General features: G+C 37.5%; 1 protein-coding gene across 1 annotated transcript in view; it reads left to right on the top strand.

Moving 5' to 3' along the window:
• The window catches only part of MAGI2 (membrane associated guanylate kinase, WW and PDZ domain containing 2), an 835,146-nt gene that overhangs the window by 588,731 nt on the left and 219,478 nt on the right, over positions 1-26,937 (top strand). The window lies entirely within an intron of this gene.

Genomic DNA, 26,937 nt, shown 5'->3' with positions numbered 1-26,937 from the left:
TCTTTTTTTTAAGGAAAAGTTCTCTGCTCACATAGTTCAGATGCTGAAATGAGGAATGAGATCCTCAGAGAAAAAGTAATTACAGGAAGAGGTTTACAGTTTAATACTGAGAATTTGCATCATACTCTGTTTACATCTAAGACCCAAGTATGTATTTGATATCCTTGCTCAGTAAACCTTTAGTATGTACAGGATAAATAAGGTTTAGTACTGTACAAGATAAATAAGACAGAGACTATTCAAATATTTTGAAAACTGCAAAACATGCTTCAGTGGTAAGCAAGTTTTATGGTGGTTTTATATTCTTAAACATCTTAATATGCCACTTTCTCCATTGTAACTTACTATGCTTATGCACATTCTGATCTTTTCCCTTCTGGGTGTTGTCAATCTGTCTAATTAGATTATGGGCTCATTAGGTGGAGGACAATGGCTAATTCTGCATTTAGTACAGAGACAGCACACTGTTGGTATTTAATCACCCACACTCTCCTGTTCCGGCTCAGCAGGGTACAGCAGCACATCTTCTGAAAGCTCACCAGAGTGAAGATTCCCCTGCAGAGGGTGAGGAGATGGCAAGAAGGACAGGCGGATTTTTATTTAACACTCAAAGAGTTCTTTTTGCCAGGGCATAATAGCTCAGCCACCAACCTATAGAACGGAAAATCAGCCTGAATAGATGTAAGAGAAAAAAATCAATATGCAGTAGTTGTTGTATGCAGCACTGTTCAATTCCAAAAGAGCTGACAGTTTTTAGAAAGGAAAAAGAAAAAAAGATGTGTTATGCCATTTGGGGAAAAAGTAAAGCAAATAATTCATATGTGGAACTTTTATGAGTGTCTCAAAACTGCTTAAGAAAAGCTAACTCAGTATTCTTTGGAGAATCGTGGGTGAAGCAAGAGTTGGGGGAAAATATTAACTTACCTACTTTGTAAGTAAAGAGAAAAAACACTCAACAAAACTCCAGGATTCATTTTAGCAGTTATGGGGCCAAAATCCCTGATTGCTCTTCTGCTGTCTTATATAGTTTGTTAAATCTGTAGGGATTTTACAGTATCTACTCACTCTGGGGTTAGAATTTAAATTCTGCTCAAATTCTTAATAAAAAGAGTTTCACATTTCTTCTTTTAGTTGAATCCCTCTTGGCTTGCAACCAAGTTTTCCATAGCTTCTTCTGGATTTTTATGTAGCTTAATTACAATATCTGCTGACACACAAACAGAGAAAACAAAATTATCCATTTCCTATTGATAGGTGGGTTCTGTAAGAGCTTATTGATAGGTTAATGGTAGAAAATTCTATTAGTTACTCTGTTTTATGATATATGCGCAAAAGGTTATGGAGTGCTTTTTCTTGCCAACTAAATACAGCATCCTTTCTGAAAATATCATTAACACCACTTGGAGTTCAAGTAGAAATCATCTTAAGGACCTCAGAATGTTTAAAGAGCTTCTTCTAAAATCCCCTCAATGTGAAATGGCAGAAACTCTCTGCACCTGCCTTAACACTGAAGTGCAATGTAAATGGTGAATTCTTATTTTTATGCTTCCATTTTCATCATTTTATTTATTGCCCACAATGCACCTTAAAAACTGTAAGGGAACCGAGACACCTGTGTGTCCTGAAGCTCTTTCTTCCACAGTAACAGCTTTGAAGGACAAAGGAACACATTGTAAGAGATCTGTTAGTAATATAAACAAGAAATGTAATTTACATTTGTTGTTAATTTCTGATTATTTTTAAATATAGTGACATATTCTAGAGAAATTGTGCTTACTATATTAATTGAATTATCTATGTTGATTAATGCAACTGTAAAACTTTCAGAATAAATATTGATTTTTAAAAGAAAAAGAAATAGCAAAGTATTATTGATAATTCTTTGAACTTCTTCAATAAATTAAAAACATGGATGTATACCTGCAAACTAATTCTAAAGTTAAAAACTTACTAAAATGAAATGAATAAAGACAACTGAGTTAGAAGCAAAAGAGGAAAAAAGCTCTAATTTTGAAGACTTAATTTCTTAGCATATTAATATGCACTTAATTCTTATTTGAATAGTTTGCAATTTGAATATAATAGAGTCTGAGCTAATTGACTGAGAATGATAATATGCTTTAAAACGAGCTTCTGGCATAATGTACAGTCTTCTCTCGGCCTATTATTACTGGTATGTGTATATGAGCAAGGAACTCTGTAATTCATTTGGACTCAATGGGCTAGTAATAATAACCCCGATCAATGTCTAAAATCCTCCAAGGAAGAACCCAGTGTGAATAGCAGGACTAAATTCTATAGACAGCAGTGCTTGTAAAGACAAAAAGGAATATCGGGTACATGAACTCTATCTATCATCAACTCGTATTTCTGGGAAAATGGCAAAGTATGTAGCCCTGCCAAGTAAATGCCGGCCAATGTGATTCATTTTGTCATGAGTCAGTCCTCTACCCACAGATGTCCAGGGCCCAGATGATGTCTCTCTCAATTTGAGGTCATGTTACTTAATGATTTCACTTAGTTGGGTAAAATCAAAATGCAAAACACAATTCCCAGTGGCAGACAACACAAAGTGGTAACCAGAACAGATGACTTGGAAACTGGGGAAAGTAACTTCTTAGCTTCTTGCCTCAATATCCTCTGCCCAAAATTATGATGGTAGGTTAGATTATGTCTGAAGTCCTCTCCAACTCTAAAATCATATAAATGGCCAACTGTGGACCACAAGATTGCACTAATGCCAGTATAAAAATGTGGACTTTATATAGCATGCTTGAATCAGCAGACTGGATAAAGTCTATGCATGGTAAAGGGGTATGCCCAGCAACTAACTCGGGGAATCAATGTCTTATCCTCTAAACAAAACAGCCACAGGTTGAATACAATCTAATAGAATCAAAACATAAGCACCAGCAAAGGCACAGTGAGCTTGATTTTATGGCTTCTAATGAACATGTACACAGGAAACTACATAGACAAAAAACAATGCCATAAAGATATTTCATTATTGTGGAGCATGACTTGGGCACACAATACAATCACTGTAATTGATGGAGCAAAGAATGATAGTTAAAGTTACCAAGCAAAAGGCAATAGACTGAAAAGCAGTCAAGTCAGGGGCCAGGAGGCCATGTGCCCCTTGTTAACACTGATGAACTGTTACAGATAAAGCCAAATCTAAACCACCAAAGTTATGGATCATTGCTCCCCTGGGCTACCTGTGGGCAATTTGTATTATAACTGCAGTCTATCTTCATACTTGGCCTCTTTTCCTCTGCCAGCTTCCTTTGTTGATGGTGTTATAATTCCTTGGAAAATTCTCCGTCCTATAAAGTTCTGCTCTTTTTCTATGTTCATCCTGCATTCTCTCACATAAATATATGTGATAAGTCATAGCTGCTACTTCCACGGTATTTCTTACTTTGAATCCTACACCAGTACCAAGATATAAATTGTTTTTCTAGAAAGTGAACATGCCGTGTTAGTCTGCCTTCTTAATCCCATAATATAACTTCTTTCTTTTTACCTCTTCAAGAGAGCTGTAAGGTATCATTTTTATATCCACAGAAGACATGAAAAAGTAATAAAAAGGCATTAGTAAATACTTAACCTGCTCTGTGTTTTATTAGTATGTCATAAAATACATGTTATATAACAAAACACCCATAGCAATAATATTTATTCTGAAGATGTTATATATGGCTCCTGTGTTACCTTTTAAAGTCTTCTACTGGAGCATTTCAGCCAAAGAAGAATAACTACTTGGTGTTAAAATTAGTGCTTAAAACCATAATCTTGGTGATTATATCCTCGGAATCTTCTGCATTATAACATTTTACTAATAAGCTTCATTAATACTTTGCAGTATGTCTTTTATTTAAATGTCTCAATGACAGTTTCAAAGGCTAGAACACTCTAGATAGCACTTTGTTTTATGCCCTTGGTTGGAATGGGGATAAGAAACCAGTGTCAACTAGTGAAGCAGTAGCCAAGTTAAAGTGGATTTAAATTTAAGAAACAACAATCTTATCAAAGTGCTGTTATTTTAAATGCCACTCTCTAGGAAAAGTGCATAATGAAATCCATATTTTACCATGTGACATACTTTGCTTGAGTTCATTATTCACATTACTGGTGATCAGAGGGACAGAAGGGGTTGGAAGAGGAAATACATGCCACTTGGGCTTGCTTGCTCTTAGAAAGAACTGCTAATTATCCTTTCATTTAACTAAGGAGAAGCCTTTCAAGTCTTTGGTAATAATAAAGTGAAACTACAGTAGCACATCCATTTCAACTCTTTCAACAAACATACTTGGTTTTCTCTTTGTTACCAAACCTGTCCATTTGCAATGAGTATATCTACACTTTCTGATTTGTTTTGTCTAAAATGTGATTTTTCTGCCTGGAAAGTTAGTTCTCAGAAAAGCCAAGTCTTTTAAAGTATGAGGGTTAGCAAAAGTTAGGCCATATTGTTTCTGGGACCAACAAGTATTGTTTATTACTTTATATTACATTTACTTGTAAATAATCAGAAATGCATTGCCGACTTGCAACTGTGATTTGGCCTAAAGCACACAATTTTTTTAGTTTTGCAATGACCACATTGCCAATCTGGAATGCTAAAAAAATAAAAATAAAAACAAGAAAAAATGGACTGAATGGAAAGGAATAGGAACAGGTTTCTCTCCCATGTATATAGTACCATGGAGAATGCAAAGGGGTGCCCGTCAGAAGGATTCTCTTTGCCCTGACTTCCTCTTGCAAAGGAGGTTGGAACTCATGCTTACTATTCTGTTCCAAAAAGGGGTTTCCGTTTCAGAGATACTGACCCAACCTGTAAGGATCTTGAGTTGCTTTGTAAACTACCATAGGACGTAGCAGCAGTTTTGATTGTATAAGGCAAAATCAGACACCAGGCTACACACAGTGCTCTCTCCTAGAAAGTCAAAGAGCCATGCGGACTGTCCCTGGAGCTTTAGTTTCAGCAGCAGTGACAGTACAAGGAGTCACCAGAGAAGGAAGAAATGGCATGTAACTGATGACCAACCAGGCAAGCTTTCATTAAAGCAGTATCATTGGAGTTGTGTCTTAAGGATAGCTTTTGAAAGGCAGAGGTACATTCCCAATGGAGAAGGTACAATATGCAAGAAAGGCTGAAAAGCATGGAGCATGTAAAGGGATTGTGAATAGTCAGGTTTGTCTATATGCATGAGACTTCATTCAATAAATATTTATTGAGTCCCTACCACGAACAAGGTTCAGTCCTGAACTTGGGATAAAGCAGTCAAAAACAGTGCTGGTTCCTGCACTGATGGAGCCAACATTCTGATAGAAATAGGCAATAAGAAATAGACTTATAATAGAATGACAGGTAGTGAGAAGTGCTAACTGTTCCAGCCATACTGTTATATATTGTTTCAGAGAGGAAGGGAGAGGGAGAGAGGGAGAGGAACATCAATGATGAGAGAGAATCACTGATCAGCTGCCTCCTGCACGCCCCACACTGGGGATCGAGCCCGAAACCCAGGCATGTGCCCTGACCGGGAATTGAACCATGACCCCCTGGTTCATAGGTTGACCCTCAACCACTGAGCCATGCCGGCCCGGCACCACATTGTTCTTTTTACTAACGTTCTCCTAGAGCAACTCGGCAAGCATGATCTTGCCTCAGGGCTGTGCATTTTCCATTCCCTTTGCTTTAAACAACTCATTTTGAAGACGTTCCCAAGTCTCACTTCCCTCACCTCCTATCAGGGAAGTCTTCCTTGTTAAACAGCAATCACCACTCTCCCCCAATGCATCCTACCCCCTTTTCTGCTTTGGTTTTTACCATAAAGCCAATTTTCATCTGGCATGCTATTCAATTTCTTTATTGTCTTTCTCCCCAGTGGAAAGTAAGCACCATGAAAGAAAGGGAATTTTGCCTGTTTTGTTTCACTGCTACCTCAGCACCTAGGACAGTGTCTGGCATATTCAACCAATACTTTTAGTATGAAGAAATGGGATGAAAAATAAAGTAGGGTTAAGGCAGTTAATGAATGATTTGTTGCTGTTATGCAAAGGTTGGGAAGGACCTCTGTTAGGAGGTGGCATTTGAATAAAACCTGAATAAAGGGAAGGAGCAAGCCACACAACTATTGGAGAAAAAGAAAGAACAGCGGGGGCAAAGGCAGGAGCATTCTTGGCTGGAGCGAAAGGAGCTCAGAGGAGAGTGATAGAATGTGTCAGAAAGATAGCATGAGCCCTGCTAAGGGTCTGGATTTTATTCTCGGTGAGAAATGAAGCTACAGAAGGTCCGGTTGTTTGTTTGATTGATGGATTGCTTTTTAGCAGAGCGGTAACACAATTTGACTTTTGCATCACCAGGCTACTGCGTGGAGACTAGACTGTAACCAAGCAGAAACAGACAGTTAGGAAGGCAGTTGTCCAGTGTTTAGAGTCCAGTGGTTCTCAACCTCCCTATTGCCGCGACCCTTTAATACAGTTCCTCATGTTGTGGTGACCCCCAATTTCATTGTTACAAATTGAACGTAATTAAAGCATGGTGATTAATCACAAAAATAATGTGTAATTATATATGTGTTTTCCGATGGTCTTAGGCGACCCCTGTGAAAGGGTCGTTCGACCCCCAAAGGGATTGCGACCCACAGGTTGAGAACCGCTGGTTTAGATTGATGTGAAAACAGTGGGGATGTAAAATTCTGGATAGTTTTTGAAGATAGAGTTAACAGTATTTGTTAAAGGAGTAGATGGATGTGGTAAAAGGGAGCTGTCAAGGATTTAGGTTAAAGCTACTGTATAAGTGGAGTTGCCATAACTTGTATAGGGAAAACGATAGGGTAGCAGGTTGGACAAGGGAAGGAGTGGTAGGAATTAAGAGTTCGTTTTGGAGGTGGTAAATTTGACATGTCTTGTAGATATCCAACTGTAGGTATTGAATAGGCAGTGAGATTTTTTAGCCTGAGTTGCATGAAAAAGATCAGAGCTAGAAATATAAATTTGGACTTTATAAGTATACATATATATGGTATTTAAAACCATGGAGTAGATCAGGTCACCAAGGGAATTAATGTTAATTAGAATAGATCCCACTAACATTTGCACAGTGTTTTACCTTTTACCAAGCACTTCCACACTACTGGAAAATTCTGGGAGTTAAGATTAAAAATCTAAGTTGGGCTAGGCTAGCTTGGCTCAGTGGTTGAGCACTGACCTATGAACCAGGAGGTCATGGTCCGATTCCCCGTCAGGGCACATGCCTGGGTTGCAGGCTTGATCCTCAGTGGGGGTCAGGCAGGAGGCAACCGATCAATGATTCTCTATAATCATTGATGTTTTTATCTCTATCCTTCTTTCTTCCTCTCTGAAATCAATAAAAATATATCTTTTTTTAAAAATCTAAGTTGAACTTCAAAAATAAAAGTGATTGAAAGACTAAGAGTAATATCAGAGAATGCTGGCTACACAGTGCTTTGCAAATGATTGGATTTGGAAGATGCGGTTGTTAAAAACAGTTGGATTCTTTTATTGGGGGGGACTACAAATATGGGTGAGGAGGGGGCATGAAGAGAGATTATGATAACTATGATTTTGAACATAGTGAGTTTCTGATGCTTTAAGGATAACCAAATGATGGAGGGAAATGGAAGGGAGCACTTTTGCAAGGCCAGGCCCTATTTAGCCTTCAAGAATCAAATCAAATATCACTTCTGCTAAGAAGTCTTTTCCTCCAAGCCTCCTAGTTCTGAGTTAGGGCACTTCCTGTCTCGTCACAGCTCCCGTTGCACACTTAGGACTGCCTGTGTACTCATCTGTGTCCCACTAAGTTCCTTAAAGAAAGGGATTTTGCCTTTCATGTTTCCGTCCTCCTTTACTGAATGAGAAAAGTGACACTTGGAGAGATTAAGGACCTAGCCCAAGTAGCTTAGCCTTCTATGCCTTCCACTGAATAGCTTAGCCTTCTTAGCCTTCTATGCCTTCAACTGTATGACCTCTCCCTTCACAGCACTGTGTAGAAAAGTGCTCCTTACATAATATACCTGTCTGTGCTTTGCCAGGTGAGTCCTTCCCTCTGGGCTGTTTGTGGCTGTTCAACAATAAGGCCTATATTGGCCCATTGAAGGAGATAGGTATTCATTCTGCAAATGTCATGTGTTCACTTGCAAACATCAGGTTCCTCCTGATGTCTAAACAGGCATTTCCAAGACCACTAGAAGTTACCCAATTTTGGAGAAGGATGAGACAGAGAAATAGGACTGAACTAATTTCTGCATTGATAAATGATATTCTGCTTATTTCAATTTATCGACTGAAAAAATATGTATCTATATGTATCAAATACTATTGCAGGCATAAAGCATGCCACAATAAATGAAGTCTCTGTTTCATGGACTATTTTAGTGGGAGAGAGAATATAAGTAAATAAATCCATCCTTAATAAGATGTCAGTTACAGATGCTGTGAAGAAAAATAAAGCAGAACAAGGGAATATAATGCCAAGGATGCCTTTCTGAGGGTGAGATATGTGAACAGACTAAAATCATATGAGGCAATAAAGAACAAAAACTTCAAAGGCCCTCAAGGTGCACTATGCTTGCTCTGATAGAGGAACAATAATAGCAGGGCAACCGGCACAGCTAGGGGACATAGTCAAGGGTTATGCCATTGGGAAGATAGCTGAGAGTGGGCATGGAAGACCTTAAGAGCCACAGTAAAGCTTCTGGATTTTGTTCTAAATGTGATAGGTAACCATTTACAGAGGCATAAAGTGATAAGATTTGCATTTTAAAACATTGCTCAGCCTCCTGTGTTAAGAATAGACTGTCCAGCAGTCCAGGGGGTGGGGGTTAGGGGGAGAAGTAAGAGAGCCAGTTAGGATGCTATTAGAGTAGTCCAGGAGAGGGATCATGCTAGCTGGGACTAGGATAGTGCCACTGGTAATAGTGAGAAGGTAGGTTAGGTATATATTTTGGAGGAAGCCATAAACTGGCTAATGGATTTTTGGACACTGGGAGTAAGAAAGGGGGAGAAATCAAATATGATGCTAAAGTTTTTGTCCTGAATGGTAGTTCCAATTACTGAGATAGAGGAGACTTAGGAAGAAGCAGTTTTGTACACAGTAGGTTTGAGACGACTTATGGGACATTCTGGTATTATAGTTGAGCCTGAAGTTTACCAGAGAGATTAGAGATAATAGGTTGAGAGTCATTGATATATGAATGGTGTTGAAATCCATGAGATTGGATGAGATCATCTATGGAGTAAGTATCACAGAGAAGAGGAAAAGTCCCAGAAAAGGGTTACAGGAGAGGAGACTAGAGGAAGCAAGCAGTGAGATAGAAAACCAGGAGAATGTGGTGTCCTGGAAACCAAGTAAAGAAATTGCTTGAGGAAGATAGCAGTTAACCATGTAAGATGATGCTAAAGTTGAATTAAGACTTCACACCCTCCATGGTCATGTGAGATTCACTTTAACTTGGATAGAGGGTATCTTGTCTTCAGTGGATAAACAATCAGATACCAAATTTACAGCTTTTTCCCACATTGGCCTAAGACACAGATACAGATACAGATACAGATACAGATACAGATACAGATAAGGTGTATTCACAGGAGCTAATCATTCTTATGGTTACATCAAAAGTAGACAAGGACCTCCAGAGCAAAGGTGGGAGCAGCTGAAAAATAGAAAATAAAGTCAATGACCTTCTTGATACTCTCACTTTCTCTAAACCTATAGCATGGATACTTCCCTGAACCAGTTGTTGCATTATCAAATAGCATAGTCAACTTACATAGATGTTAAAACACTGTACCAAAAAAAAGTCATAGAGAAGAAAGGGTATAGGTAGAAAGATAAAGTAACATGAGGGTTATTAGTTTGCCTTTGACATATAAAAATATTCAACAGAGATAAAATGGGTGACTGGCTGTTTTTATTTTTGAAATGTTCTATCCTGGTGAGTAGAATAATTGAAAATGCATATATCTCATGCAAACATATTATTCCAGGACCTAGTTTATTATTGTGCAGTATTTGGAATAAAATAGCCATCCAAATTGTCTCAATAATTACAATACCACCACCCCCCCCAAAAAAAAAAACAACCTTCATTAAATCCAATTCAACCTTTTAAGTTTGACCACCATATGACCAAAGAATTTATAAGTTCCTTAATGGGGGAACCATGCCTAATAACCCTCCTAGAACTTAGCATAGTGCTGGGCATATAGCAGAGGCTTGATAAATACATATTGGTTAGTTGGTTGGCTGATTAAGGAAATATTTCAGTACATTACTAAGAAGGTAAAAACAGAAAGACTGTATTTGCTAAATGTTTTCAAACTTGTCCTAAGATCTTCTGCTTTAGGCAGAAAACATTTCCAAATGTGAAGTTTATTTATCCAACAAACATTGTAAGTCTCTTACAGCGTTAGACTCTGTACAAAATGAAGAGGCACAGACCAGAATTAAGACCTTTAGAGTTCCCAGGCATTGAAAAGATAATGGCCCTCATGTGCAAATCAAAATAGAAGCCATGCTAAATAATGAAAGTAAGATGAAAACACCTAACGAAGTTTCTGTTTTCTTCTTGATGACTATTTTGATGCCCCCTTTCTTGAAATATACTAAAAATTAATTTTCCCCAAATTTTATGTCCAAAGTGCTATGCTTAACCCATTGGTTAATTCAGAATCTTCTAGTATAAAATTAAAATACAGTGTGATAAGAATACACATAATTAAAATATCTACAAAGTACTAATGAAACATAGATCAAATGGCAAATATTACCTAGATAATTTTTTAAAAAACAGGAAAAGTGAAAGCATTGAATAAAAGAGATATGTGTATTATCATAGAATTTAAACAGTACATAATTACTTTAATTTTGAATTAACATTATTATTCTATCTACATTGATATTTAATGGGAAGATAAAAATAATGGATTAAATATGAAACAAAGATTGATTTTATTAAACCCTATTTTTCCTGTAGGCTATTATTACATTGTCATGCTAAATTTATGTATTGAATCTGCCTGTCTCAGGATAGACAAATTCGCACTGAAATGATCCAACCCATGGAATGAGCAAAGCATTGCTGGATTTATAGTCCTGGCAATGTTTCCTCTTCAGTTTGTTTAGTGGTTTCATGCATTTTGGACAACAGGCCCATGTTCAAAATTCAGCCACTTGACTTTATCTTGGACATTTATTTCAGAGAAAGGGAGATGATGGTATTTATAATAGCTTCCCCCTTTCTATTGTCTGAATGATAATTTGGGTACCTTTGTCTTTGTTAAGTCTAGAGTACATCCTAATATGTATTAGACACCTCCTGATGCTCTTTTGATGCTAAATCTATCAAAGTTGTCAATTAGTACCTACATCCACTCTCTTTAAAACAGATTAGCTTCTTTTTTAAAAAATATGTTTTTATTTATTTTATAGAGAGAGGAAGGGAGAGGGAGAGAGAAAAAAACATCAATGTGAGAGAGAAACATCGAACAGCTGCCTCATGCATGTGCTAAACCCCCCTCCCTCCCCCCCCCACACACACACACATTGGGGATCGAGCTCACAACCAGGGCATGTGTCCTGACCACGAATCAAACCGGTGACCTTTGGGTGCATGGGAAGATGCTCAACAAACTGAGCCACACTAGCCAGGACTAGATTAGCTTCTTATACAACAAAACATTTAATACACACACACACACAAAAACATTCTCTGTAAAAACTAACACTTTTAATTGATTGCTTTTAAACCAAAATTACTATTCTAGTCTAAATTATGATTACTGTATAGCTGTAGCCTATATTACAATCCTGCCTTATATCCTTAGAGAATATATTGATGAAAGATCATTCAGATAACTTTAAGAACTATTTAATTATTTAGTAGTCATATGCAGGTTCCCTGTATGACTCAGGAATACAGATTTTTGAAGCTAAAACTTCTTGCTGTTTTTACCACACCCTTTCATGCTGCCTGTCTAATACTGTAGGCTTGGCCTCAAGTTTTACAGATTGTCTGTTCCAGCTCCCTTATTCTTTCTTGGTTTGCTTGATATGCTCCTCCTCCTCCACAGTAGCCAATATTTCCTACCAGATACTAGACACTCCTTCTTACAAACACCTGACACTTAGGCTGCCCCTCTCCACAACTTTCCTGCTTGCTGAATGTCAGTCTGGACTAATAGTGTGTTTGTCCACCCCGTTTCCCAAGCTAGGACCTAGGTCCTAGACACTGGTTTCCAAAACTTCTCTATATTAACTCTATATTCAGGAAGCTTTGACAATTCCTCTTCAGAAATCCTCCTCTCACTTCTTAGATTCCTGCCTTTGTCAGGGTTTGGGACCTCATTGTTTCTTCCCTCATTCTATACTGGAATGGAATAAGGATTTGTAAAATATCTGACACTCCTAGTAGATATTGAGCCTATTATGCGCAAGAATAATATTTCAATGAAGTGTAGATATTTGTAATCTTTTTTTAAATTTTGTTTTATTGCTTAAAGTATTACAAAGAGTAGTACATATGTCTCCTTCCCCCCCCCTTGACCTTTAAATTCTTTTAAGGATAAGACTAAATATGGAGGGAGGGAGAAGGGGGGAGAGAGAGAGAGAGAGAGAGAGAGAGAGGAAGGAGGGGGGGAGAAATCATATTCCTTTAAGTATAGAGAGTGGCTTTCAAATATTTTTTTACCTTGACCCACAATAAAAGAGTACATTTTACACCATCACACACACACACACACACCCCTAATAAAAAGTTTCGCATTATGGTACTTAGCTTACTAATGCAGTGCACTATATTCTATTATTTTTAACACTACTATTGAGCTACTAAATTGATTTCTAGAGCAGTGGTAGATTGGAACTACTTAGGGAATTTTAAAAATATGTAATCATGCCTGAGTTCCAGCCCCAGAGATTCTGATTGAACTGGCATGGGATGTGGCCTAGTCATAGAAAGGTTTAAAAGCGTTCCAGGTATTTCTCATGTGCAAGCGGGGATATGAACTGTGGGTCTGGAGCTTTGCTACTCAAAGTTTGATCCATAACCAGGGGCATTGACTTTACCTGGGAGTTTGTTAGAAATGCAGACTCTTAGCCTTACTCCAGGTGTCCTGATGAGAAACTGCATTTTATCTTGTAAATCCTATAAAAATTATTTTTTGTAAAAATTGTACATATTTGTGGTGTACAAATATAGTATACATATATAGTAAAATTATAACTATAATCAAACTAATTTATAATTACCATTTCCTCTCCTCCCACAGTTGCCTCTTGTCTGTGGTTGCTTATAATTTTCAGTATTTTTTTAAAGGGCTTGAAATTCTGTGTTAAAATATGACTCAAGTGTGGAGACTCTGGAAATGGAGCAGATTTTAACAATAAAAACAACACACCTTTGATTTGACAGTGTGGCATAAAGGGGAAAGCTCATTTAGGGCTTGAGATATTTTTGACTAGTAATAATAACATAATCTGAAATTCAAAAGGAAATTTTTATCTTTTTAAAATGCTCAGTTTTCCCAGTTCATTTTAAAACTTGATACAATTTACACAGAATGAATGAACATATAATTTAAACAGTCTAGAGAAATACGTACACCCTATATTAGACCAGGTAAGTCAAGATACTAAATATTTTTCTTCTCCTAGAAAGCATTCTTGTGCCCTCTTCTAGTCAATCTACACCTCACAAAGGCAATTCCTGCTCTGACTCTGATTGCCATAGATCAGACTTGTCTGGTCTGGAACTTCTTATCAATGGAATATAAATACATAAATAAAATATATGATGGTTTACATGCCAAGAGTTTATTATTTTATGTTGCTGAGTTATATTCTGTTGTATGACTATGCCACAATCTGTGGATTATGACTAAAGCTGTTAAAAACATTCTTGTTGATGTAAAAAAGAAAAAGAAAATAAACAAGATAACCAGGTGATTTGCAAGCACCTTAAAGTTTAAGAAGCACTGCTGAGCTTAGAGCACCAGAGAAAGTTAAACGTACTGGTTAGCAGTGCAGGCTCTGAATTTCCAACCTCTTTCCAGCTTTCAGTTTCCCCATTTCCCAGACAAGGACATGACAGTATTATTTCCAGTAACAGTGACAGTATTCTCTCCATAGGGTTCAGAAAATTCATATGAAAGGTTGTACACAACTCCTGGTACATAGCCTGGCCTATAACAAGGATCTTTTTTTTTATTATTATCCCCAGTGCCAGCAAAATGACTGGCAAATAGTAGGTAGACATTCAAAAAATGAAGGATTCTCAGAAAAATATGAGCTGTACTTCTCTTAGCCCAAACACTGACGAAGGAGTGAGCACATGAATAAAGGTGCGTTTGTCACAAGTTCCTGGGGATAGAGCAGCCGAGATCAGAGAGCAACTGAAGAATGAAACTGCACAGTTCTCTATTTTAAAATAGAATTGGTTTTTTTTTCAGTTTTAAAATGTCAAAAGAGAACTAGAAATTGGCTCTTAAAAAGTACAGTTAGTGAGAGTCTAGGGCTGAACATCAGACTTAAAACCACAGCAACCAGGTGAATTATACCCTAATTTAATGACCCTCAGGGCATCTTGGCCGCAGCTAGGAAACTGAAGAGCAAAGCCAGATAGAAACTGACAAACCCAAATTGATAGGCATGAGCCAGCGGGAGGGGGCCTGGCTGTGCAGATCCCCTCTAAGTGGGGAGAAAGTTGGTCATTGTGTGAGTGTGTGTGTGTGTGTGTGTGTGTGTGGTAAAGTCGGTCATTGTGTGAGTGTGTGTGTGTGTGTGTGTGTGTGTGTTTGTGTGTGTGGTGAGGTGAGTGTGTGTGTGTGTGTGTGTGTGTGGTGGTGGTGGTGGTGGTGGTGGTGGTCCCTCTCACTGAGTCTAAGGTTGTAGATTAAGTGAACACAGACAATGCAGAGAAAATTCTTGCTCTCTTTTCTCCAATGGCAGGAACTGTCTTTAACTGAGACAGGGCTTAACTACCATCAATAGGGAGATTAAAAACTAAAAAGCTTACAACTCACCTCACACAGGACACCTGAAGGAGTCGTCAAACCCAACAGCAGTCCTAAACACCAGCTGAAAAAATGGTGAGTTTATAGGTTTCGGGCTTTGAGCTGAAACCTGGCTTCTAGGGATTTGAGCTGAAAGCAGAATGATCTCCAGGAGACGGCAAATTATAGCAATGCACAGGCTGGGAGCAATATTCACTTTATTCTATAGAAGATATAACAATCTTCCTAATAAGAGATGGTATATGGAAATTCCATAACGTGTTTACAGTCGTGTTGATGGAACTAGCACAGCTTTAGAATTTAGTAAGTGTGTAAGGAGACAAACTCATCTTTAATTTCATACCCCATGCCATACTCTTTCGAAAGGCCAATGAAGCAGTGCCATTTACCGTGCCAGGACCTTCCCTTAGGACCAAGGTTCGCCAAGTACGACACATGGCCAAGTCTGGCCCGCTGCCTGTTTTTGTAAAGTTTTATTGGAACAGCTGAACTCATTCATTCACATAAAGTCATAGACTAGCTTTGTGCTACAGTGGCAGAGTTGAGTAGTTGCTACAGAGACCACAGAGCTGAACATATTTGCTATCTGGCTTTTTCCAGACAAAGTTTGCTGGCCCTTGCCTTACACTACAAGCTTTAGAAAAGCTGTGGACTTTGTGGATCTGTAATTTTCTGTTCACAATTTCTAATCCAGCTCTGTGCTTGATTAGGTAGTAAACTCGTTTTATAAAAGTTCCTTTAATAGGATTTTGTGACCCAAATGAAATCTTATTCTGAAATACAATAGTGCACATTGATTTGATAAAGTTAGCTCAATTAGGATATTTAACTAGAAAATCCTATTGGTTTCTACCCTTGTTGATTAAAAAATAAATAAAAAGGAAAACCCATAATGTCCGTTGGATTTTCAGCCTTAATAAGCAGGTATCAGTGGAAATAATATCAATGGAAATAATGTAGAAGGTAGGGCTTCTACATTAACTTAAGATAGGTGCTGGATTTCCTTTAAAAATAATTTTTCTAGCCTAATGTGTTGTCTTAATGTTTGAATATTCTAAAATTTAAGCACAGAGAAAAAGTTTTTCTGAAATTTAGAGTCTCGAGAGTCAAAGTTTGAAATCACTTTGTTTTCTGGGCCTTTTTCTATAAAGAATGTCAGGACAAAGTACATGTTATTCTGCACGACAGTCTGTTAATTGTTTTCAAGAGAATAATAACAAGCCGTCCTTGAAAAGAATGGCTGGCAATGGAATTAGCTCTAGAGACTTCAAGATAGGATTTGCCAGGAAACAAGGTCAGTCTGATAATATGTCAAACACATCGTTTATTAACCTGAATAATACAATATACCTATAAAGTTTGAAGTGCACGGTGGCCTGGCCCCTGTATTTAAATGTTTTATTAAAATTTCATGTCTATAATAAATGACTTTAGATTTTGTGTTTCTCTGAAAGGGTATTTTAAATTTAATGAAAGCAATACCCTCCAAATTGCATGGGAGAGAGTGGCTATGAAGTTATTTTATAGAATCATGACCTAGCTTGAGTTTTACTCAGAGAACTGATTAAATCATAGATCAGCATCTTGTATGGACTACGTGTTTATTCCAAAGTGGTTATTGCTGTAGTTCATAGTATCTGTAATTGACCTAAAAGCAATAAATCAGTTTCAGCAAAGTAACCCAAAGTCCTCAGTTAAAGTGATTTTTTAAGAGCCAATGACTATTTATTCTATTTTATTCATGTTAGTTGACCATAAATAGGGGAAATTGGTGGAAAAGATAACTTATGCCCCATGCTAAAATTCAGGAATAAATTTTTTATTATTTTTTACCTTAAGATGACCAATGCCACAATGTGATAATGTGTAACTTTCAACTGGCAAGTAAATTAAGATTGTATATAAGACAATGAGAGAAAAATATGAACATAAATACATACACATACACATATATTAAATGGCATGGTTTGTCATAATTTACCTACAAAGCAGTAGACTTACATAACCAGTTTATCTACTTAGAATGGCTTAAACCATCCCCCTAGGCAAATGTTTTCAAACTATATCTAGTCTAAATTAGTCAGCCCTAGCCAGTTTTCCTCAGTGGATAGAGCGTCAGCCTGTGGACTGAACAGTCCCGGGTTCAATTCTAGTCAAGGGCAAGTACCTTGGCCTGGCACGGGTCCTGGTTGGGGATCGTGCAGGAGGCAACCAATTGATGTGTTTCTCTCACATCGATGTTTCTCTCTGTCTTTCCCTCTCTCTTCCACTCTCCCTAAAAATCAATGGGAAAAAAATCCTCAGGTGAGGATTCACAACAAATAAATAAATAATAAATAGTCTAAATTAGTCAGACATAAGCTGTAGCTCTATGTGCTTGACAGAGGGGTTCAATACCACAATTTGAGTCAACAAGAGATATAATCCCAAGATTGAGAACTGTGATTAAAACCAAAGAATGTGACTTGATGGGAGGGTTATGCTGTATTGTCAGTAAAAGAGTGGAAGTCAACTAATAAAATCAAGTGTGAAACCACCTCCCCTGTCACATAGTCCCTGCCCCAGTCCCTGACCAGCACCTCAATCTTTGTTTTCCTTCAACAAGTCGAATGAACATGTTTAAATAGGTAACACTATGTAGGGCCAGAAATAGGAGATCAGTGCTGCTCTTCTCAGTAACGTTTGAGCTTTGGTCTATCAGTCAGTGTTCTCCAGAGAAAGAGAATCCATAAGAACTGGCTTATGAAAACTGTGGGACCTGATAAATTCACAATCCAGAGGGCGGTCAGCCGGCTGGAAACCCTTGGGCAGGAGCTAATGCTTGTCTTGAGGCAGAATATCTTCTTCCTCAGGGAACCTCAGTTTTGCTCTTAAGAACTTTCAACTGATTGCATGAGGTCCACTCAGATTATCAAGGATAATCTCCTTTACTTGAAGTCACTGCTCATAGATTTTAACCACATTTACAAAACGCCTTCATGCCATGCTGAGATTCCTGTTTAACTGAACAACTGAGTGCTATAGCCTAGCCAAGTTGAAACATAAAGCTAAACATCATAGTTACCTAAAAAAAAAAATCTTCCACATCTGTGTTTGAGTGGTAATCTCTTCTTTAATTTGTATTTCTTAAGAGACTTTATAAAAGCCATATAGCTCAAGACCTACAAAACACAAGTGGAGGAATTTGGGCAATTATTGAATTACTTAAATGATAAGCTTTTGCTCATCTGAATTAGTAGGACAGACAACCTCAATTCACTAGACACCATTTCTCTCCTATTCCCAAACCTGGCCCTAAGGAACAGCAGAGCCCTGAAATCACCAGCTGATTAATGGTGCTCTGTATGATGGCATGGACGGCATGGAACACTAGAAAATATTTAAATGCAGCATTTATTTTGTTTGCCATAATTCCTGTCATTGACCCCACTCCCCAAAATAACAGTTTCTGACCCTACAATGCTGAGTTAATGAATTGCATTTTTCTATAAATCAAGGTGAAGGTAAATTTGTGTTATTGCTCCTTTGTATTATTGCTCCTGCTGCTCTTTGTTTTCCTCTCAAGAGTAAAAAAGAAGAATGCCCTTCCTTCCTTCTGAAGCTAAAATTCTAGATAAATGTTCAAATTCATATTCTCTGATCTTTAGCCAATATTTTAAGTTTCTTTCCCACATCCTCCTCTTCTTCTCTCTTCTCTGTCTGTTCCTTTTAGTTACTTTCCTATTCATTTCCTGCCTTTGCTTACCAGAATTCTTAGAAGTAGTGGGTAGACAACTGCTGTGTCTACTTTCTCACTACTCTACTCCCTCTCCAGTTTCCTCTACTATTATCTCCACGAAAACTAAACTTAGAATTGTCCCTGAGGTCCCCCACTGGTGAAATCAAGGGCCACTCTCCGATCTAATGTTCTATTCTTGTCACATTGGAAACGGATGACGAGCCCTCTTCAAATGCCATCCTTCACTGGCACCTGAAATTGTGGCTTTCCCCTGCCATCTCATTTTTCCTATCTCTTTCATTGGCTCTCTTTCCTGAGAGTAACCCTCTAGAGTTAACACCATTTTCCAAAACTCGCTGCCCCTTTGGACAGCTCTTCTTTCGATAGCTCATACTTCTTAAATTGTTGCACAGCTACTAATTTTTGCATTCAACAAATGTTCATGAGCCCTTACTCTGTGTCATTGCCTTCCTGGATGCCCACTAGATAAGGATAGCTATTTTCTACTTTACTCCAAAGAGAAAAAGTAAACATCTTCTGGTTTTTATTTTATTTTGTTTGGTACTTTTGTGAGCACTGGTTATTTTTAATATTTCACTGAAATACTAAAAATGAGTCATGCATTTACCCATGATGAATATATGTTCATTTTCTTTGCTAGCTTGACTTATAGTTCATAGTATATAAGGTTAGGGATTGTACCTTACTCATCTTTGCATCTGCTGAGCCCTCCCCAGAATACCTGGTAGAGACCCCATAAATATTTATTGAATGGATACTAAAGCAATAAATTATTATATTATGACTAAAAAATACATCAACCTAGTGTGAGTTACACTGGTTGATTCGTGCTGATTAAAAACTCTGATTAGTAGTTAAGTTAGTGAAAATAGAAGAACTAATTAGTTACTACTTAATAAAAATTTGATGTTGAAAAATCATCTTAAATACAAAATCCCTAAAGAATTAAAAAGGATTTCTGGGAGTGAAAGCTTAAGACCTAGGATTCTATACTCATGACTCCAAATGGTGCATCTCTAGCCCATCACCTCTGCAAGTCCACTTACGTTTCCACTAGAATGTACCAAGCACAAATCACAACCTATCTTCGTCTCTTTTACCATGAATTTTCATGCACACCAATGACATGACCATTCTCACATATAACAAGATTAACATTTTAAATATTTCTTTGATTTATAAGATATTGAAAATAAAGATAGTTTATATTTCATACACTTAGGATGTGCAAGATACTTCATAACTACATTAATCTTTTGCAAGATTAAATCAACCTGTTAATAATTTAAATTATTGTTAAAAATAGTGTTTTAATTCATTCTTCCTGGTTAGAAAAATTAGTAAAGATTCTATGAGAAAACTTTGACTGACCCAAGAAAAATATTTAATTAAATGAAAGAGATACTGAAGTTTATTTTTAGTATTCTCTTTGCCTTCACACACACACCAAAAAAAAATTCAGCCTTTTAATCCTAATCTTTCTCCACAAAGCAGGTAGATAATTGCATATGTAGTAGGTGAATAAATTTAAGAACCTGCAATCAAACCCATAGGGAAAAATAAAATTAAGACAAAAAATTAAAGACATTTCATAGCAAAAAAAAAATCTGATATTGTTTCAATTTCCCATCATTTCAGAGGTAGTCTGAATTTTAATTAATATTTTCCCAGTATCCTGAATCAAATATTTTATGCTGAAGAAATTATTGAAAGATTGACTAGCAGATTTTGATGTAGTTATAAATATTTATGATCTGCTGAGTATATTTTTATTTCATTCATTGACTAGATTCTTAGATCTTTTGCTTCCAAAAGCCAGTAATTAGGATGTGAAGTATGGCTCTCTGCTTTCTCTGTGTCAGTTTCATGAGTAGAATTCAAAATGGAAATGGGTAACAATCACATGCCTTCAACAATCATTGGTTACTGTTTATTAAAAAAAGTAAGCATGTCTTTGCAACTAAAATTGGAAATACGGCGTACAAAAAAAAACAGAGAGATCTAGTATATCTATTTTATATATTCTAGAACCAAAGAAACTGACTCATTTACAATTAGCTAATGAGCTAATTGTTCCTTCCATATTTGGGTCCCTTAAAAGTATTCACCCTGATTTTAGTTAATTGGGATAAACAGTTCATAATAATTCTTCTAGAATTATTCTATCTGAATGCCAGTGCCTTTTAGAATGCACAAAAGCCAGATTTTTCAAAGCTTAAACTCATAAAACACCTGAAAATAATGTCTTATTATGTATTTATTGTACTTATTAGACGTTTATGACCTCAAAGTTGTATCCCCAGCAGTCCTCTTTGGTAGCTTGGCTTTCTGTCTTCAATTTGTTTTGATTTGCTTGGGCAAGCTGACTAGCCCATTCAAATTCTGTCACTGGGTAATTTCTTCATGTGGGCTAGAACTTGTGAATGAAAACAAGGCTAGTGTGCCATGATAAGATATCATGTGTGTTTAAATTATGCCAAAATATCTGTTCAACTCAGGCAGTCAAAGATTTCAAGTGATTAATGTAGTCTAATTCTTAAGTGCCAAATAAATAGATGAAATGAACCTTGAAATTTTATAAATATATAGAACCAAACATCCACATAGTTAGAACACAGCCTGAAAGTAACCACAAACACAGCAGAGACAGGGCAGCTCTCCTACTTTGTGTTTATGGTATGTGGCTTCTCAAACACAATCACATCTACAAAACGGGGATAGTATATTCTCCATTAGCTTAGTTCAAGGATTAAATGAGATTAAGTCTCTAGAGCACTTGGCAGTGTTCTTGGTACACAGTTTATCATTCTTAGCACATGAATAGTAGCAATTGTTATTAGCCAATGTACTGATTGCTCTGTGACCTCTAACAATGCATTTATTTGGTAGAAAAGATTTATTGGGTGGATTTTACATTATTTAGACCCCCGCCCCCCAAAAAATCAAGAGACTCTATAAAATTTTCACTTTTCAATTGATTCATCTGGAACTATATGGTTATAATTTTTGCATTTTACTATGATTTGCAGGAACTTTAAATAAAATAAATTGCTAATGCTACCATTATAAAATTATTGCAAAAATCAAGTTTAAAAAGCAAGAAAAGTTCATTGTTTCTGACTATCATTAACTATATTTGGCTGAAATGTGAAATGTAGCATAAACCTTAAATGAAAAAATTAACATATAAATGTGGATATGTCACACATATATTCACATAGATACATGTTCAATAGTGGTAGTACAAGGGGACAACCTAAAATCTTTGATGATGATTCTTTGCTAACTTATCCAATCAGCTTCAGTACAGTTTAATACCTGTAACATTGGGAACAGCAGGGAATTCGATTATTTTTCTCTGTGCCATTTGTCTGTTGTATCTGAGACTAGGAGAATCTCCCATTGTCTGCAGGGAAATTGCTGCATCTTTTCCTGGAATAGTCTTCCCCATAAGGATCTGTGTATATAGTCTCTATCTAGCATGGCGAGGGGAGTGATGAGGTATGTACACCCTATGGAAGATGTTCTGATGTCTAATATTATAAGATATGATACTGATTTCCCTTTCTCTCCTATAAGTCAAAGAAATAATAACTATCTTTCTCTGGATTCCAAAATTTCAATACATCCAAAGAAAATTTTACTTCCCCTTCGCCATGTGTATGAGGGATTTGTAATTGGCAATCTCTGGTGTATATGGCCCAATGGGAAGACTGACTCCTTTATACTTGTATAAAATATTGCTCCTTCAGAAACTGAAATTGGAAATAAAAGCATCCAAGTTTGAATGATCAAAGTCTGTCAGGGAAGATTCATATCTGGCAAATGTGTTTTCCTCTTAACAAGTTAGAAGGTCTCTCTCATCCAATCTTGGACCAGTATGTGTGCAATATACAAATACACAGTCACAGTTTTAGCACTGCACATTCGTTCCTTCTGCCAGCTATCTGCTGAAGCTCAGCAACTTAATGCTGCTCCAGTTCAGAACCCTAGCAGCAGGGCTCTGCAATTTTTCACATGAAGGGAGGGAAAGAGGAGCTCAACATAATCTAATATGTTACACTACCAGTTAAGGATGCTTGATTGGCTAGCAATGGAAGCACTAGCCAAACCCTTTCCAGAAATACCACATGGGGTGACAGAGATCTAGAGGCAAGAGCTTCCCTGGCTAGGCAGCCCCCCCTCCACTCCCACCCAATATAGACATCCCCACCCCATCTACATACTCAAAATCAGCACTGAGTATATTTTTTTCAAATGCAATTCAAGGAAACAAAGAAACTTTATAGGAGGCAGAAATCAGAAGTGAAATGAATGCACCAATCTTTTCTTCTCCCACTCTCTCTCTCTCTCTCTCCTTGTTATTCATTTTTCTTGCTCTCTCAGAATGTCTGGCAGTTGACAGTTGCGAGTAGAGAGAATAAACTGTTGGAAAGCACGTCTGTGAGCAATTCCTGCTCCACCCCGGCCAGCTGTCCGCCAGCATTTCAGGTGTTGGAGTAAGGTCAGAAGATGGTGATGGGTCATGCTACGCTGTCCTCTCGGAGCCATTTATGTAAAAAAAAAAAATTATGCTTGTTTAGGAATACAGTTAATGCTGTTTGAAAATAAGCATGCACAGTGCTTAATGTCCGTGTAAAATAATTACTCTTTCCTACAAGGTACTTCTGTAGCTCAAGTTTCCATGGGGAGCTGTGTGTGATTGAGAATATTTCTGTGATGACTCTGCCCTCATGTGTGTCCCTAACACATAGGAGAGCACAGGAGAACTCTAAGATATTTTTATCTGGCTCTCATAAGCTCTCATGTCCTGCCAAGGGCTTTAAGATATTTTCTTAAAGACTTTTGTTTTTATTTTCTTCTGGTGCAATCATTAAGTTCTGTTTAGATACAGGGACCTATTCTCATTTTTAAAGAGTCCCTTTGAAAACCTACTAGTCATTTTTTTTGGTGTTTAAAATTCATTACATTGTTTGAGAGAAATGGAAAATTCACTGACCATTTTACCCTATTGATTCCTAAAATGCGCAAGCTATGTAGAAGTCCTCTGCTCTGGAGCTTTGCAAGAAGCGGTCCTTTGTGCTTTCTTTTCTGTGGCTCTACTTAGTTTCAGTTTAATGTGTTGTTTCATCTTTGCCCGATCAGCAAATAATCAGTGCCTTTAGATTCTCTTAGAATGTGTTTTTTTCCTCCTTTCCAACAGAGTAAAATGCAAATGTTTAAATATATCTTACTACTCAATGCCAAACACAAAAGAAATGTAAATAGATCGTCAGACTAATTCACATCTGCCAGGGAGTAATTGTTGGATGCTTGCTGATTAAGCATAATTTTTTTTTAACGAGGCATCTTAATTAGGCATCTGCACCGGGTCACAAAGATGAAATTATAAAATGTGATTAAGTAGTCTTTCATTCTTTGGAGAAATATGTGACTATGCCAACATCTTGGTGTCCTTCTGCCTATAGAAGAGTGTTGGAGGAACTGGCTGCTTTTACAGAAAATCAAGGAACCTTGGGGTGAAGTCCCAGAGTGCCGTCACTTACCTGTTTAATTGCATCACGGAAATTGCCCGATGCCTTGTATGAATGCAGAAGGAGAGCTTTCCACATTCTCGCCAGATGTAGTAACTCTGCTAGCTGTACCTTAGAAATGACCTTTCTGACTTCTCCATTTTACATGAAAGGAAACTAGACCAAGAAAAGTTAAATGGCTTAGCCAAGGTCACACAACTATTGAAATAATTTATACCTGAGCTTATGTTTCATGATAGTTACAGAGTTTTGTGGGGTCCAGTACCCTGTCATCTCTCTACCTCAGCATTCTCGAAGCCTCTGCCAAACAGTGTATTTTGGAGGACTGCAGAAAGTGGGCTGGGACATTGTAATGCATTCCCCTGTTTGCAATTATTTGCTTCACTGCTTCCCTCCATTAATTTAGCTAATTAAAAATATACTGCAGTTCATCTCCCGATATTCATATTCAGGAATTAAAGGCATTTTACCCAGCATTCTGACTCATATGATTTGAGGAACACAAAAGAGGCCCCAAGTCAAAGTAAGTCCTGGAGTGTTTGAAGTTTTTAAGATTCATGGTGAAGTCTTGGGTTCAGTTCCTGAATCTCACCTAATTATCAATGTGCCTCTAGAGAAGTTAACTTCTCCGTGGCTCGGTTTCCACATGTATAAAGTACAGATAGCAATGCCCGTCTCCTGTGGATTTTGTAAGGATTAGAGAGATGGAGTTTGTAAATGCCAGGTAAATATTTAATATGTTAAAATGGTAGTCACTATGGTCAGAGAAATTCCCGGAGCTGTTAATGTGGTTAAATGGATTGAAGGATTGAGCCATCAGGAAGAGTAACGTACAAGAAGTAATTAACGCTCAGCAATAGGAGGTGGTCAGAAAGATGGTCACAAATATGAAGCTGGCCTCAGGGTGGTTGTAATGGGGACAAAGGAAGAGGAGAAACAGGAAGCTGGAAAGAACATCGCATGTGTTAGGGGCACGGCCCAGAGCTTACCAACCCAAGCAGAGTAGGTTGGGGAGAGACAGGAGATGCTGAAAATGTAGACTGACAGCCTTCTATGCTCAGAGAGAATTTGGACTCGATTCCCTCTCTGTGAGCAGGCACTGAAGGACTTAGTAGAAAGAGCATTAGAGAGTATGGTATGGAGGATGAACTGACAGGGAAGCAGGTGTAAGGCAATGTCCAGCACTTCAGAGCCATTGGCACTGATGCCCTGACACGCCTGGTTCCTCAGCCAGTCCTGACGAGGAGGGGGGTTTATTAGCAATGTCAATGGAGTGAGACTAGGGAACCCAATAGTCCCATGGGGTTGTTGGTTTATGCCATTTGCTAGGCTCCCCTCTCCTTCCCTAGTCTTTTCTGCTATGGCATCTGGAAGACCAGCTAAGACTGTTGCAGACGTGTGAATAGTAGGTGGCAAGGTCGTGTCCTCAGATGGTGGAAGTAGGAAAAGAAAGAAAGGAACCAAACGAAGAGATGTCTAAGAGAGCCTTTGCCCTAGAACAGTGGTCGGCAAACTCATTAGTCAACAGAGCCGAATATCAACAGTACAACTATTGAAATTTCTTTTCAGAGTCAAATTTTTTAAACTTAAACTATATAGGTAGGTACATTGTTATTAACTTAATTAGGGTGCTCCTAAGGCTTATGAAGAGCCACACTCAAGGGGCCAAAGAGCCGCATGTGGCTCGCGAGCCGCAGTTTGCCGACCACTGCCCTAGAATGTCAGAGTGAAGACAATACCTTAGGGGCTATCTGGGTCGAACCTCTTCTTTTCATAACATAGTGCCTGACTCAGTAGCAGTTGAGTATAATAAATCTTGAATGAATAAATCAATGAATAAATGAGGAATAAGGCCCAGAGATGTGTTGACAGCACTAATTATCAGCATACTTGGCATAAGAACATAAATCTCCTGACACCTACATCAGCACTCTCTCCATCATGCCACAGTTTGTCTCATAATCTAGGGAAAAATGGTTAAAACATTATCTGAACCTCATTTTAGTACTACAGCCCAATTCACCTCATTTTCATTTACAATGTCATTTCTAATATAGCACATAAGAATTAATAAACTAAAATGTTTCTGATGAAGGCATTTTGTCCTGTGTCTTATACCTTTTAATTGAAGTGATGTATAGCACACCCCCAAAAGTAAACATCAAGTATTATTATGTTTTCAGGGGTTGTAGAATACAGTGAAAATTAATATTCAATATTATAATAAAATTGCCTATTATACTAAAATAATATATATATTATTATTATTTTATTAAAAAACACAAACTAATACAAGCTTCAAAAAATAAAAGTCCATCAAGTCTTATTAGCTGGAGAGGAAATTAAAATTAGTAATTTTTCAATGTAAAGTGCATGTAATTAGTAGGATGGAAATAGTCTGTGAGAATTTTGTTTCTTTTAGCAAAAAATCTATATAACTTGCCCAGCCAGCATAGCTCAGTGGTTGAGCGTTGACCTATGAACCAGGAGTTTGATTCCCTATCAGGGCACATACCTGATTTGGGGGCTTGATCCTCAGTGTGAGGCCTACAGGAGGCAGCTGATCAATGGTTCTCTCTCATCATTGATGTTTCTATCTCTCTCCCTCTCCCTTCCTCTCTAAAATCA

This window comes from Myotis brandtii, unplaced genomic scaffold (assembly GCF_000412655.1).
Source record: "Myotis brandtii unplaced genomic scaffold, ASM41265v1 scaffold17, whole genome shotgun sequence".
Classification (NCBI taxonomy): domain Eukaryota; kingdom Metazoa; phylum Chordata; class Mammalia; order Chiroptera; family Vespertilionidae; genus Myotis; species Myotis brandtii.
Note: the sequence above shows the minus strand (reverse complement) of the source record. Positions and strands in the feature narration are given on the sequence as shown.